This window comes from Sabethes cyaneus, chromosome 3 (assembly GCF_943734655.1).
Source record: "Sabethes cyaneus chromosome 3, idSabCyanKW18_F2, whole genome shotgun sequence".
Taxonomy (NCBI): Eukaryota; Metazoa; Arthropoda; class Insecta; order Diptera; family Culicidae; genus Sabethes; species Sabethes cyaneus.
The window spans coordinates 75,338,946-75,350,639 of record NC_071355.1 but is presented as its reverse complement, the minus strand read 5'-3'; positions in this window follow the sequence as shown (position 1 = coordinate 75,350,639).

The window sequence follows — 11,694 nt, the reverse complement described above, 5'->3', positions numbered from 1 at the left end:
CAATCCAAAAAATTATCGCACCATGCTAGAACGGTCAATCATTCAAAATTATATAACAAACTATTCTCGAGATTGCATATTTGCATCCGATTTTAGCTGACGCGCAGGCGACATACCTCGGCCTGCACTCGTTGCACCATAAACCGTAAGTGCAAATTCCACCGCACACCGGCGGGGAGCTAAATTTAAACCTTTTGCTTAGTGTATACGAAACTATGGCACGCATACTTGACCGACAGAAAAAGAAAACGGATGCTTTACGTTGGATGGAAGCCATCTTGAAAATTCCGATGTCTTCACCGCCTTCAGGCGAGATATAGTCGTTGAGTTGGGAAATTTATGTGCGTTTTATTGAATGAAGCTGATTTTTCTGCGGATGAAGATAATCGGTTTGCGGTATAACAGCTATTGTGAGATATGAATGAAGACGAGGGCTAGATGAGTAAAGGATATTTTTTAAATTTTTGTTGCTTAATACTGCGAGAATTCAACATTTCAAATTTCGGAGTCGTTGATATGTTAATTAATATGAAAAATATGTTACTTCATATATTACAGAATCTGTGTAACAACATAAAATAAATCAAAATTTGCTTGAAGAGAGAAGGTGGATTCTTGTACATTATACAATGTGTACTGAAGAAGCCATTGCTGCTGTGCACTGTGCAAACGAGGATAACCTAAAAACAGCGACATTTTTGTTTCCAGATTGAGTGCACTTAATGTGGAGGAGTTGTGATTTCCACAAGACGGTACAGCATGTCAAAACGCGCGTGCTGCAAATGATTTATTGAAACGAATGTCCAGCGCACAAACAATTTCACCAAATGGACTTAGCTTTAAGATCTGACGATTTTTGGTGTAATGCAAAGTCGATAAACGATTGACACCTTAAGACAGGGATGGTTCTATCACTTTGACTCAATTTTGATTCATTTGACAGGTCGTCTCAACCGAACCAAATTTGATACGCAAAAAATCTAGTTGGGACTGGAAGGCTTCGTCAGTTTTTCTGACGTACTTCTCAGCCACAGATATCAAATTGGTATCCGTTCATTCGTCGCAAAGAATCTTCGACCTGTTGGGACGGGGAGATTCTGTCACTTAAAAAAACACGTTAAAACTTATACCGTCATCCGGGGATACTTGCAACACCGTGGTTACTTGCAACACTTCGGCGCATCGCGCTTTTGACAGCTCTAACGCATTTGTTTGTTAACATAACCATTTGTACCCAATGCCATTTTAAAGAAGGGACGTTTACCTATTGTTTAGTTAGGTTTAATCCATTACATTGTTGTTTTGCTTGTTTTTATCCGATTGGAAAGTAATTTCACTTTCAGAGTAGGAAAAATGGATGTTCAAAGTTGCGTCAGTTCATTGACATGGAATTATTTTTTATTGTTTGGTTCCTGTACACAATAAGTGCATCATATAAGCTAACAAATAGCAACTTTGAGCTTTGTTTATATTTTAAACTTGGAGAAGAAACGATGAATTCGTGTCGTAATAGTCGTAGTCGTAAATTATCGTAATAGACAGTATGTACAAAGTAAGTTTGCATCTTTACGATGTTATTTTGTCTACCACCATCTCCAGAAAAATTAAAATTGTGAAAAATTCCACGTGCCTTGAAACGGCAATTTGGAGCCGACATGCTGCATTTTCGCCGAATATCTTTAAAAAGGCGATAGACGAAATTTGGAAACAAAAAACGCCTCCACTATCTCTTGTTTTACTACAAACACATTTAAAATATCTAAAAATAGTCATTCGCGGTTTGAAATCAGATATAAAATCATAAGAAATGCAAAATCAGAAAAGTGTTGCAAGTAACCCCGTTTGCTGGGTAACTTGAAACACCCCTATTTTCGGTTCATTCTACACATTCATTTAGTTTATATTCTTTTTCATAATCATAAATCAAAAGTACTGACCACTATACAAGTTTTGGCTACTTACACTTGGACCTAAACGGTATACTTCGAAAGTTATACTAAGTCAAAGTTCAAAAGTGTTGCAAGTATCCCCGGATGACGGTATGACGTTTTTCAACCAATCACGAAGCGAGGATTTCTAGTTGGGTAGTACTTCATTATTTTCAATTTTTCAATATAAATCAATAGCCTTATTTATTTGGATCGACCCGTAGAAGATTTTCTGATCGATTAGTGCAAAAACGTACAAAAATTGATTAGAAAATCGCTAAGCTATCAGCGTTCAAAAGCTGACCACTTCCTACCATCATGCAAGACCTAGTCCTACGCCAAAATCAATCAAAAATTTAGTCTGTCGGAATCAAAACTGTAGCAAAATCGGTGGACAAGACACTGACTGTCTGAATAAATCTGAAGAAAATCTCATGAAACCTCAAAATTCTCGAGCAGTCTTGAGTTACTCTCGATTTCTCGAAAATGTTGATTTTGATTTTTGCCATCTCGATACTTCGGCACCAACTTTTCAAAAGTTTTCATTTCTGCAAAATGTAAACAAACCAAGTGAGGGTTTCAGTCCAGCAGAAAAGACCCCTCACTCGGTAATATTTTGCAGATTGGCCCTTTTGAAAAGTTGGTGCCGACTTGATCTACAAAAGTGAGCGTGAGTATGTTTGTACGTTCCACCGCAACTCCGGAACGCCTTAACGGTTCTCCACCAAACTTGGCACATATGTTCCTTGATATAAGGAAATTAACACTGGGGGTTACCATAACTCCGAAACACCTAAACGGTTCTTCATCAAACTTGGCATACATGTTCCTTGACATAAGGGAATCAGAACTGAAGGAGTTGACAAAAGGGGGGGTAGTACATAACAAGTAGGGAGACCGTAACTCTGAAACGCTTGGACGGTGCTTCATCCAACTTAGGACACATGTTCCTTAACATACGGGAATCAGCACTGGGGGGGTTGACAAAAAGGGAGATCTCTAACACGGGGGAGGAGTGGAACAAAGAAATAAAAGGGGTTGCGTTTCTCTTGCATTTAAACCGATTGCAGCTGTGCAAGTGACTTTGAGAAAAGAGAGGGGTTCCACTGAGGAGGAATATATGGTAAAAACCCTTTATTTCGATTTTCATAGAGCAAACCGATGCATAGTTAGCTACGTGTCAGAAGGAGGAGCTGACCGCGAAGGTACCGACAGGTATGAGGGCGAAGAGCGTGAGTATGAATGTATGTTCCGCCATAGCTCCGGAACTTCTGAACTGTTCTTCATCATATGTTTTTTGGCATAAAAGTATTAACGCAGGGGGGTTGACAAAAGAGGGAGACGGTCTCTCACAAAGGAAGAGAAAGGTTCAAATGGGTAAAGGCACCCCTCTGATACTCTGTCAAATCTCGACGGACAGGGTCAGTACGCCCTCTACGGATGACGGTGGTAACTTTTAAGTTGGATATGTGCCATCACTCTTGCATCACAACCCTAATGACATCATTGTATGATATTCTACATCAACATCACACGCATACATTCCTTCTATGTCCAGTCTTGAGTTCTGGAGTCTTCGGTAAAGGGGTACCCCGCTTACGAAAAAGTCGGATGCCTGGCAGAAATCGAACAGAACCAGTCTTCATTTTTCGCTCGATTCTCTTTATGTCAAATGTGACACTTTGAGGCAGGAGAAAAGTGATTCTTCAGTTCTGCAGTTTCTTGTAAAAGGTAAGAGAATAATATGGAACATAATAAAGCAGGTATAATTTAATTGTTAACCTGTTTATTGCACGCTTCTTGCTGCTACAGTCCGCTGCTGCTACCCTCCAAAAAAGGAGGGAAAGCTGAATCGGTTCAAACCCGGTTTTTATTCGAAACCTCTGGCAGAAATCCGGCAGAAAAACCAATCGTAATTTCTGCTCGAATCGGATGTTGCATTTCTGCTAGTTTTCACGGGTGACGGCGGCCAGAAATCCGGCAGAATGTCTGACAGAAAAAGTTTTTCGCTGCCAGATTTTTGTTCGATTTCTGCCGGACGCGCCTAAGCGGGACATTTCTCTTGCATTTGGAACGATAACAGTTGTACAAGTTGCTGGATTTCTGAAAGGGGAATCGGATGGCTATTCAAGGAGGAGATTCCAAAAACGTAAAAAAGCTTTACTGAGAAGAAGACAGATTTACAAGTCATTACAATATTACGAACATTTTTGTTTAAGAGTAGCTTATTTAACTATTGTATAGCTAAAACCAACAGAACAAGCGCTTGATAAGCTGCTATACGGCAAAAATGTTCCTTGGGTTATGCCGTCCGCCATTACGGCCCGTATAGATTTTTTCGCGTGCTTTTAGTTAAAATCCCTACAATATGTTCTGCCTCGCCTATTTTTTCACACTCTGGGTTGCCCAGTTTCATAACGATAATCAAAGGTAGGCATATTAGACCGATTAAGTAAAAGTTTGGATTGCTTTTTCCGTGTAATCCTTTTGGGAGAAGTAACTAAAAAACTGTTTACCACAATAGATCAGAATAATGGTGCTAAACTGTTTTATATATACCGGATGTAACCGAAACTGTTCATGCGGATTGGTTGTATTAAGTACCCGAATAAAAATATAAAATAAATACAAAGTAATTTCTCCTAGGTGCTCTATAAATTTTTCTTAGAAACTTGTATCTAATATTTTGAATCAAAATACGTTAATACCGATAATATTTATCTCAAGAAAGTAGAGCAACGGTGAAGCAAAATATCATTCACTGAGTACCCAAATCAATCAAAACAGGCTAAAAGCACGTTGTGAATGAACAAAGCACATTGTTAAGCTCTTTTTTGCGACTTAACTCGCGAATCAAATTCGCAAATTAACGCCTCATTTGTACCTTGTATGCAGAAAAAATCAGGTCAATCAGAATGGCAGAAATCAAAACTGTCTACTTACGTTCTGTAGATTCTTCTCCTTCTCCTCCAGCTTGACGTTGACGGCCATCAGCGCTTCCTGCGTCTGATCCAGATCATTCTCAATGGCCTGGATCTTCTTTTGCAGCTGGCGGGCCTCTTCTTCGGCCTTTTCCGCGCGCAGATTTGCGTCGCGGGCCTGCTGTTCGCAGAGAAGGGCGCGATCCAACGCGTTATCCTTCTCCAGCTTCATCGCCTGCATCTTCTTCTTAATGGCATCCATTTTGGCTGTGGATTTGAGCTTTGCTCTGCACTACACTAGAGATATAACACTAGGACGAACCGCCGAAAACGGATTTAGCTAATTGCGTATGAACACTGGAAACACCGCGAAAGCACACGTGACCTGTTTGGAAGAAAAAATGAAAACCGTTATTTATGAAGCGAAGTAAACAGACCATTTTTCATGAATTTCTGAGAAATAAGTGACATTCGAGGACACTGTTCAACCCATACCAATTGCAAACTACTCTGACACGTATCACTGAACGAGGACCACCCAAAAGCTAAAAATCTACTTTCACCCAGCTGATTCCGCGTATCAGTGCATTCATATCATCGAATTTCAATGCGTAAGTGCAAAAATAAAGACGTTGTCAATTGTTTCTTCTTTCGTGCAAAGCAAAAGCTCACCTGGCGTTAATCGTGCAGAATTCGATCAGGGCACTAAGCGAAAGAGTGAGCCTGACTGCAGTCACGGAAGAGCAAAACAATAAATTTGCGCAGCCCCTCAGCACCACCAGTGGGGCACAAAACCGGACGGGATCTGCCTGCCTGAACACTTCAAGAGGCTAGCACGCGCGAAACAGTACTTGCTCACCATCGTCGTCGTCGTCGTCGTCGACGGAGCAACGAAGGCGACCTTGGCGGATGGCCATTTTTGGTAATCGTCGAGAGCATGAATTTCAATTTGATTACCTTATTATGTCAGAGCCTGAGGGGCAAGTCTTGAGCATGGCTGCACGTATCAGTGCCGGTACTGTTGCTGTTGTTGTTTTTTTCAGCCGCGAAAGGTTGGGCTTCTAGCACTGCCGTCGCGGACCCTGGGCATATATTGCATGATCAGGGGGCCAAACGTGTGCTGATCATGGGTAGGCTTCCTATAATTATGTCAAATCTTCAATGGACAAATGAGAAATGATCTACTTTTTATGGTAATGAAGCGTTTTGTCCTTTCTTGTTATCATTTTAACTTTCAGGGATTGTTTTTCGGGGAACAGAAATATTATTATTGTTTTGTTATTTTTTTTTAGATTATAGTTACTTTAACAGCTTGGGTCATTCGTGACTTCTGCGGAGTTGGAATTTGGACCCGGGTCCTCGGCGTGAGAGGCGAGAATGCTTGTTTCATCAGAATTGAATAAACTTTTTGGAAATGGATTTTTATGTATTCTTTTCTCGTTTAATGTAGCTCAACAATTAGTTGGTTGCTTTTGAAGATTTTCGAAATGAACCCTAACCACAAAATTATTAAGAAAAACATTCTTCATACCAAACTGCTCGTATTTACAGGCAAATAATTAACCAAGCATGGCATTAGTGCTGTCACCACATCATGCTTACCAGTGATCATTGATGTTTAGCAAATCATTTTCAGCCCACTCCCAGCCTGTCTAGCAGCACCGGGTGCAAAAGAAAAACGAGCAAAAAACCGGTAGCCGTCTAACCACAACTAAACTCAAGTGTACCCTACTGACTTCAAAGTCAGTGTCAATAGCTGGTTGCTGTAACGAACGCCACTGCCCCCTTTCTTTGCGGTATCCACACTACGAGTTACGAGCACTCAATTAGCAGCAAATGAATATTGTTAGCCACAGTGATAGTAGCTAGGTTCTTTGCTGGTCGTAACAAAAAATTCAATTAAGCCAACCGCACGTCTCCATCGATCGTAAGAAACCAAAATAGTTTCCACTCATCATTTGCAACATTCCGCACCTTGTCCATAATAATCAGGTAATAAAAAACTAGAACACCGTCACAGACACCGTCGAAATCGCATTCGACCGCGGCTCCAGCCGGCTCCAATCTATCACCGGCCTAATCCGATCCGAAGGATGTTTTTGCGGTCGGAGCAAACCTATGTACGTACGTACGGTAGATTTATTAGTTATTGCCCGTATAAGTACCGGTTTTGGAATGCTTTATTGTGAACTTGCATCTTCCTTATATGGGTAAATCGGGGTGCACTTGTGCACCCAGTTCTCACCACAAGTTCACCTGTTTCGGTTTCGGTTACCACCCCCTGCTGACCGAAGTTTCCTTTGTGGCGACAAGTTTGTTGCTGTTGTTGTTGTGGTCGTTCAGATACATCGATAGCTGTTATTGGTGTGACTTATGAATGTTCACACTGAGGCGCCTCGATTCTGTGAACCAGATTTGTGGCTCGGTTAATAGTTCAATAAGTTTTTAGGTTTCCACCGAACTGGCAGTCCCAGCAGTTCATTTCAGCAAAAACCCAGAAACAAAAGCAACAACTAGCTGACAGGACGTGACATTTTTCAGGGTAAGCCGCGAAAAAATAATCGTTGACCATCCTTGAGCTGTTCTCAATACCGCCGCTGCCGGGGGGAGCAGCTATTCGGAGCACTTACGATGACGCGTTTTTTACGACCTTCAGGGTCCGCATTTTTGTGGACCAGTTTTGGTCCTTGATCGGGATGGGAGCGGTACCACGTAAAAGCACCGCATTTCTGACAAATTACCAGGCGAATAAATTGCGGGCTCCATAGGCACTGTGCACAGAGAGAAAAAAAACGAAATAATGTAGGTACTTGATTTCGTCGAAGTGTACTCTCGAATGTAGCGCCGATCAGTGAAAGGTCAATTCGCTTTGCACTTCTTACCATACTTTGTATCGTATACACTGGAAGGATCGCTCTGAAGGTTTATGAAAAAATGGTTAATTATAAAAAAAAAACACCTCAATAGTTTACGCCAATAAAATGCCGTATGTCATATTGATTAAATTGAAAAATACCCTTGTAGCAGGTTGTTTTACAGCTGAAAGGAATGTAGATCTGAACAAGCATCTCTTTGTATAAACATCAAGTGTTGTATTCATCATGGGTGTTTTATTATACAAATTTTCCTCACAGCAAAGTAGAAAACAACTCCCGCTATTGCTTAGCCTGATAAAATAAAGTGGAAAGCATTTCAATATTCACCATCATTACAAACCATTTCGCCGAATACCATTTTGCGGGACACCAATTCTCGGTTGATCATAACGCGGAATATGGAGTTTCGCAGACCATTTCGCGAAAAACCTTACGCGGGATGTACCATTTCACGGAAAATCTTTTCGTAGAAAGTACCATTTCGCAGGGGTGACCCAACTGTAGGCCCTGCAGTGGCCGGCACTTCTGACGGCAGGTCGCCTGCAGGAAAAAATTCCTGCCTCCAAAACCCCCCACATGACAAATTTGGTTCCATTTGATTAATTAGTACTCGAGTTATGAAGAAATTTGTATTTCATTTGTATAGGAGCCCCCCCCCCCCCCCCCCCCCCCGCTCCTAAACTAGGGAGAGGTCCTAATTCACCATGGAAAAAATTCTTGCCCCCAAAAACCTTCACATGTCAAATTTGGTTCCATTTGCTTGATTAGTAAGTTCTCGAGTTATGAGGAAATTTGTATTTCATCCCCTCTTAAAGGTGAGAGGGATCATAATTTCTCTTCTAAAGAGGGGAGGGTTCTCAATTCACCATAGAAAAAATTCTTGTCTCCAAAAAACACCCACATGTCAAATTTTATTTCATTTGCTTGATTAGTTTTCGAGTAAAGCAAAAATTTGTAATAGACTAATCTCAAGACTAATTCAAAAAAATATTAAAAATTTGTATTTCATTTGTATAGGAGACCCCCCCCCCCCTCTTAGTGTGGGGAGGGGCCTCTGACCATCATAAGAACCTTCCCTGGCCATAAAAACCCCTATATGCAAATTTACACGCCGATCGGTTCAGTAGTTTTCGATTCTATAAGGAACATACGGACAGACAGACAGACAGAAATCCATTTTTATAGGTATAGATAATGGTATAGAATTACAGTAATGGTTCATCTTACCACAAATAACATTTTCAGTAGAAATAAATTAATGATTTAGCTAGAGAGTACCAGTCATACCACAGATACGCGGGAACTACAGTCATTAATTTGGGTGTTTGCCTAAGACTTATTGACTTTGCCACCTCCAAGAACATGGTCGTATGAAGTTCCTTCTTCCGGCATAGGTTCCTACAGACGTATACTTGAACAAACAGAATCACAGATCGACTATCGGCTCTTCTTAGATATCATGGACGTCAGATCCTATCGAAGCGCTAATGTTGAATCGAACCGTTTCCTAGTGATGGTTGAAGCAGCCAGATGTCGCCGTAAACTATGCACATTCACGTGGCACAGAATCAGCTGAATGACCCAACAAAGATTTGTGTTGAATAACGACTTATCAAGCGCTTGTTATCCGGTAATTAGCTATACAAGGGTTGAATAAGCTACTAATCAAAAAAATTGTTTGTTGGGGACTGATTAGATGATGAATGTAAGAGAGTGATGGATGAGGAGAACGCTGCGCGAGCGGTCAACGTGCGCAGTGCCACACGTACACACGTTAGAACGTGGAAAGACACAGACTGCAGAAGATGAAGCGAATCCAAATCTACCGGGAGAAAAAAGCACTCCCGGGATGAGCACAAATATGCGGAGTTGGCGCGACTGCGTCGTTCTCCGAAAACGCAAAAGTTCTACCAGAAACTGAACGGATCCCGCAAAGGTTTTGTGCCGCTTGCCGAAATGGGATGGAATTTTGACGGGTACAAGGAGCACTTCGATGAACACCAGATTGGCGCGAAGGCAACGGACCATGGCGGCAGGGAAAACAATTTGGATGGTGCGACAAAATGGCATCATAAAATTTGGCCCCAGTTGGCCTTGCGAACAGATTTGTGCCGGCTTATCAAGCCGACTTAGCTGAAGGACAATGGTTAAATATTTATACTGCGGCAGATCCTCCATTGTTCCATTTGTTCGCTGACTTCAAAGCTGCATAAGATACTATCCACCGAAAAGAGCTATGGAAAATCATGGACGAGAATGGCTTCCTCAGGAAGCTTATCAAACTGATTTGATCAACGACACGGTGTTCAAAATACCGTTAGTAAAGTTTTTGTCATCCCACCTTCCCCCGCCCCCTTGAGCATTGAATTGAAAAATATTGAGGCAAAAGAATAGTTTGTGCAATATAAGTTGAATTATTTTTATAAAATGAATTATTTGTGGGCTCAAAAGCCTAAATAACTAGAAAATAGAATGTACGAGTTGATTTAACACTTCTAGCACGGAACAAAAATGGAAATTCGAACAATAGATTTTCGAAAATCAGCAAAAACAAATTTCTTTTCAAGTATTTGGCCTTCGATGCATTTATTTTTAACCTGAAATCCTCGCTTTAATTTAAATTCTTTTTATCATTAAAGAAGTCCTACTAGCCAAATTTCCTACGCTTTTTCGTGCGACGAAGAAGAAAATGTCGACTAATCGTTTTAATTTCCGTCATTCATAAATGAAACTAACCCTGCAAGGCATTGTCGTTATTCTACAGCCAGGAAAACTTGCCTGACCTGCAGAAATTTTGCAGAGTAACATTTGTCATGCCGTCCTACACAAATACAAGCGCGTTAGCTTCGTAAACATTGTTCTGATTTCTAGTTCGGACGATGAAAACTTTTGATGGACGGATTTTAAATAACGGTACGACGAATTTAAGAAATAAAGTCAGTTGCGTAATTTCAATAATATGCTTTAATTATCGCTTTTCAGTGATTTCAAAGTTCACGGATCGGAAGGTAAGTGTGTTTTAGTCAAATCAGCACAAGAACTTTTGGAGTTTTCATTGAATCCATCCAACAAATGATGAAAATTAGAATGGCTTTACTACGGCGGGAATTAGAAATAAACCCTATGAAAAGCAAGAATACATTGCGTTTTCACGTTCAAACTTTAAGTAAAAATGCTTAAAATTCATATTTGTAATGGCCTTATTAAAAAATAAAATGGCCGTTAGCCAATTTTTTTAAAAATCATTCGACGAATTTTTGAGTTGCGCCCTTTTCAATTTTTAAAGGGCTGATTGCTCATAGAAAGTAAATAAAAATCTTCAATGCCACTTCCAAAATGAATGTAAATCACAGCCGACATTGATTTTTTATGCAACATATAACAATTGGAAACCATTTAAGGAGTTTTACGCTGTATTGGGACCAAACGGATCCAAGCGAGAGGAGCAATGCATCACAATTTTGGTCGCATGGCGTGAAAACCTGAACTACTGGCACGTCGCGCTGGTTTAAAAGCTAAAATTCAAAGTTACTAATTCACCTGTCACTAGCATAATAAATGTATTCGGCCACGTTTGCCGACAGCCTGGATCAGGAAGGAAACAAAAGTCAAAAGCTGCAGCTACGATACTATCCGACAGATCTTGCAGAAATGTCGGGAGTACAACGTGCCCACGCATCACATCTTTATTGATTTCAAAGCAGCGTTCGATACAGTCGATCGACACCAGCTATGGCAGATAATGCACGAACACGGTTTTCCGGACAAACTGACGCGATTGATCAGAACTACATTGGATCGAGTGATGTGTTTCGTACGCATCTCTGGGACACTCTCGAGTCCCTTCGAGACAAGGTGACGGTGTATCCTGCATGCTGTTCAACATCGCTCTTGAGGGGGTGATCCGACGAGCGGGCATCGAAATGGTAGGCACGATTTTTACTAAGGGTAGCCAACTTCTAGACTTTG